The sequence below is a fragment of the Balaenoptera borealis genome (assembly GCF_965194805.1).
Source record: "Balaenoptera borealis genome assembly, chromosome: 13".
NCBI classification, from domain to species: domain Eukaryota; kingdom Metazoa; phylum Chordata; class Mammalia; order Artiodactyla; family Balaenopteridae; genus Balaenoptera; species Balaenoptera borealis.
Genome location: NC_138870.1, coordinates 44440471 through 44445632, shown reverse-complemented (window position 1 = coordinate 44445632; position 5162 = coordinate 44440471).

Genomic DNA, 5162 nt, shown 5'->3' with positions numbered 1-5162 from the left:
AGTCCGAGGCCCCGCCTGCGTCCCCCGGGCACGGAATGGTGTGTGAATGGAAAATGTGTGCTTGCTGCCAGAATCTTCCACGTGTTCCTCCAAGGGAAAGACCCTCCACTGCTCTCCGCCACCTTCTCATTTTAGGGACTTGTTTCCTGGTTCTCCAACAGGCTTCAGTTAGAGAGAGTCATTCCCAGCCCTTTTACTCAATTCCGATTTGACTCCTAAATACCAGTGGCCAATTTGTATTATTCACCAGGCTCTCTGGGACCCTACTGGTCACCCAGGGCCGCTGGACATTGTGAAAATTTGGCCTTCTCCTGGCACAAGGAATAAGCCTAAGTATCCAGCCTGGTCTCCCACAACCTGAGAATCAGAGAGGAAGCAGCACCCCGCCACTTCCAGCAGCTCCCCTCTCCTGGCCGGGAAGGTCTCTGCAGGAAAGAATTGCCCCTTGGTTATTTTTGTTTGTGTTTGGTTGTCTCTCTAACCGACTGCCTTCTTCTGGGTTAACCTGTTCCAGCCAGACTCCTCCTGTGACCTCCCAGTTGAGAGGCCCATTATGGGGGGAATTCTTTTGACTTTGGACAGGTCTCGCTATTCAATACACCTTTATACATTTCAAAGAAAACACCATGTTTGCTCCGAGGTCACCCCCTGCCGGTGCAGGAGGGATCTGTCCAATGCTGAGTGGGTGGGATGGAGAAGGTGAGGCCACTGCCTGGGTCTCCCTCTCGCTATGACTGTCTGTGGGTGCCTCGTCTTCTGGGTTGTCTCAATCCTTGTCTTAATAAATGCTGCTGCCATGCAAAGACATGTGATCTTGTGAGGAACACTGTCTCTGTGCCTGCAACATGTCCGACCCTCGGAGCCCTCTGGCCCCATCTCCAGCTGGCCAGTCCTTTCCAACCCCGTGCAGTGTCTCCCAGCCCTCCAGTGATTCTGCCTCTTCCCATCCACTTCCATAGCCTGATTCCAGCTCAGACCCCTCAGACCTGGACCACAGCTCCAGATCCCCACGTGACCTCTTTCTCCCCATCCGCACCCCACAAACCCCCCTCCCCACCCCAGCAGCCAGAATGCCAAACTCATAGCTCTCATCCCCTACTGACTGGCTCACACCACTTCCCAGCATATGCATGTGCTCCTTATATCAAACACAGGCTCCCCCATCTCCCCTTTCCCCACCCGCTCCTCTGCCCTGTGCAACCCCTCCACCCAGATGCTCACCTTCCCAGATGCAGGCTCCACCCAATGGAGACAAGTCCGCCGCCTGAGGCCTCCCAGGACTATCCCACTGGACACATAGGCCACCCCACACCCCTCCTCCCATTTGCCTTTGCTCAGCACTCGCTCTGCCCCCCTTCCCTACCCTCCCTCCCCACACACACACACATCCCCCGCTTCCTGCCCCACAGTGTCTCAAACCCTGAGGATCTCTGGTTCTTTCTTTGTGGCTCGTGTCCAGGGATGTCACTGGGTGTGTCTGGACACTGGATCAAGCTGGAAGTTCCTGGAGAGTAGGAAGCGTCTCCTCCTGGCTTTGACCCCCAACCAAGTCCCAGGATGGGGGTCCAGAACATGTCAGGCCTGAGATGGTTGGATGAACTCAGGCAGCTGGTAGAGCAGGAGGTGTAGACATCAGCCCTCTTGGACTCACCTCCATTTCTCCATTAGGAGAACAGACTGGCCATCACTATTCCAGGCAGATGCCCCCCTGCCAGCCTCCTCTGCTGCCCCATCCCCCAGCCTGTCCCTTCGAGGAGATGTTAAGGGCCTGTGCATTCTGATGAATCCTCATCTCAGACCCAAAGAGCTATAACGCCACTGGAGGCCTCTCCAGAGTGCTTTGGCTGCTGCTGTTTGAGGTTTGCCAGCTGACATCAGACAGGCCTCCTCCAAGTTTCTGGCCTCCTCTCCTTCTTTCTACCATCTCTCTGGGCTTCAAGGGCATGGTCATACTCACAACAGGCCAACATTCAGTTTAAGGCACATCATTCATCCACAGGAAAGGTTAAATCTCCAGGGCTGAAACATCAGGAGATCAAAATTTGAGCATCAGCTCTGCCATGTCTCAGAGAGACGCTGGGCAAGAAGTGGCCTCCATGCTCTGGACGTCAGCCTGGGGGCCTGTGCAGTGAGTCTGTGCTTGGGGAAAACACCTTGATGTTACCTTGGGTCTGGGCCAAGCATAACTAAAATGCCAAACCTGGTACCCAAAAATATGACACCGTGCATTGAAAACGGAAACAACTAGGAGCTGGGAGATATCGATAAGCTTTTTAATAAGTTTCCATATTTTGTGTGCATGGCAGCCCGAGGTGCCATCGGCATGAAGATGAAACCTCTCCCGACCACCCTCCTTGCAGCCAACAGCAAAAATGCAGAGCAAGCTCTTCTCTTTTCAAAGGATTCTGGGTCTCCCACAGCTCTCTCCTGAGAAAAGAGCTATTCCTTGCAGAAACGGTACACTCCAAGAGTAACTGAGGATTAAAGTTTCATTAGAAAAAAATAAATTTTAAGGAGAAGCCAAGTGGTCTGAATCTCTCAATCAAGAACAAGCCAGAAGAGCAAGGGGCCCAGACAATAAAGTAGGCCCATGTCAGTGGCTCCAGGGCTCTTTCCTGGGCTCTTTTTTTTTTTTTTTGAAACTCCACAAACCAAGCTGAGACCCCCATCAAGAGAAAATCAGACCTTCTATCCATATTCTACTCCTGTGCAAACATTCAATGCCCCTCCCCAAAATACACAGGATCTCCAAAGGATAAGGAAGTATGGAATATAGTGCTTTCAAAAAATCAGGTAAGCTTGGGCTTTGGGGTCTTCTTCATTCCTTTCGGAGGCCACAAGCGCTCTTCCACCAAGTCTCATATCCCCTCTGCTTTGGACCATCCTCACAAACACCCACACCCAGGCTGCTCCTTCTCCCGGTCCTGGTGTTGCCAACTGTTCCCTGCTTCAGTCCTTGGGATCTCGGGAAGTACAAACTGGAGCCGTTACCCACCCGAAACAAGCATGGTGAGAAATGCAGGGTAACCACATGATCAAGGAAATCACAAAGTGTAACCCTCTTTGGAATGGACAGGGACATTGGAAATGACCATCTGGGAATCACCTCTTGTCTGGATACCCCGCTCTTATACCCTTGGTGCTACTGAAGAGTGGTGGTGAGAGGCAAGTAGCCTGGGAGGGGAGTGGGTCAAGGGAGCACTCAGAAGATGAGCTTTTGCATTAAATATGGAGGAAACACTGGAGGCACAAATATGCATATACACACCCTCCACCACCACCATCAGAAAGGAGAGGTAGACCCTCCCCCATTTCTACCACCTCCCCTTCCCCAGCCCCATCCTGGTACAACGCCTTTCCCTCCGCAGAGCAGATCTAGTGGCCTTTTGAACCTGATTTTCTCCCCAGCTCAAACTTGGTGGAATCCAGACCATGCTGTGCCCAAGATGCGCTCCTGCAGGACCCTCTAAGCCCAGGACGCAGAGACTAGGGGGATACCACATGAAGAAAGATCTGGAGAAAGATCCCAGAGTCCCAGGGGACCAATGTGCCCCTTGGGGACACCTTCTGAACTCATCCCTGGCATTGCCAGGGAGAACTACTCAAAGGTTTTTCTATATCTTGAGATCAAATATGTATTCTTGTGACAAAATATCTTCTACCCAATCAGGTCTTTTTTTAAATCCCTTTTTATAAATCCCAAATAACATAAGGTGAGAGAAGTAAGAGTTTTTCCTATAAAACAAGTGAAAGAAGGTTGTCCACCAGAAACCCCTCTCTCCATCTTATCACATCCAGGAGGGACACCCTTTGCATCTGAGGGGACTCTGAACAGACTTCCCTGGTGGGACTTCTTGGGGACTGTCAATTCAGGAATAGGCTGGAGACAGAGGTCCCCAGTCAACTGTCTGTGTCCAGGCCATCAGGGCAAATATCCTCCCACCAGAAGTCTGAGTTTTAATTCTGGATCCCCACATAAGAGGCATGTGTGAGCTGCCCCATAATAAGGTCTATCCAAGATTCTTGGAGAGCAGAAGCTGTGGGGAGATGTTTCTACAAACATTTCCAGGAGGTTCTTTTATGTCACCTTCCACCCCTTATCTCTGGAGTGTCGTAAGGTAGGATCAGTTGGAACCCCTCATCCGGAAGCATTCTGATGCACCATGATTTTATTCTCAAGGAACAACCAAGGCAAGGCAGTGGAAAGTATATGAACATTGACATTCCCTAGACCTCAGTTTGGATCCTGGACTAGCTGTGTGACCTTAATAAAGTTATCAACTTCTCGGGACCTTAATTTCCTTGTCTGTGAAATGAAGATAATACTGTTGCTGTGAGCAATGGATGAAATACATACATGATGCGCCAGACACTTAGCTGGTACTTGTGAGCACAGACTCCATTCTCCTCCTCTCTTCTGCCTTTGTCCCCACCTCACCCGGCATGGGTAGCCCATACTGGCTCTGACCTTTTGACAAAGTCAGAGGAGAATGGCAAAGAGATGAATCTGATCCTGTGAGAATCAGAGGGAAAGTCACCTCAACGGCCAAATTATCTGAGCCACCCTCACAAACCAGTGACTCTCAAACTTTAGTTCTTAGAGGAGTCACCTGGGAGCTTATTTAAATGCAGATTCCTGGGCTCATCCCCAGAACTTCTGATTCAGTAGTTCTGGGTGGAGCCCAGCATCTGCATATTTAGCAAGTCCCCTCACCCCCGGCCCCTCGGGGATCCTGGTGGTGCACGGACCACACTTGGAGAAGCACTGAAACAATCAGGGAAAACAAGGAAGGGCGCAGGCACTGACCTGGCTGCTAAGAGAAAATCTCTGCCATGACATTTAATCACACACACCAAAAGAGAGAAGGAGCCGTACAGGAATTACCCAAATACAATAAAACTCCAAATCACCAATAACAAAAACCTGGGAAGATTAGCCTCAGTCTTTCCATCCTGACATATGCATAGCTGGGGGATGCCCTGGGAACATACAGTCTCTCAGATCAAGCGAAGGGACTCCCAGAGCCCCAGCCCCACTTCCCCTGCTGCCCCCTCAGCACTGAGGGGCTATACAGAGCCCCTCGTCCAAGGGCAAAGCACAAGGGTGCACCCATGCACTGCCGTCCCCTATCTGGGTCCCCGCCCAGAGGGCCTGGCACAGT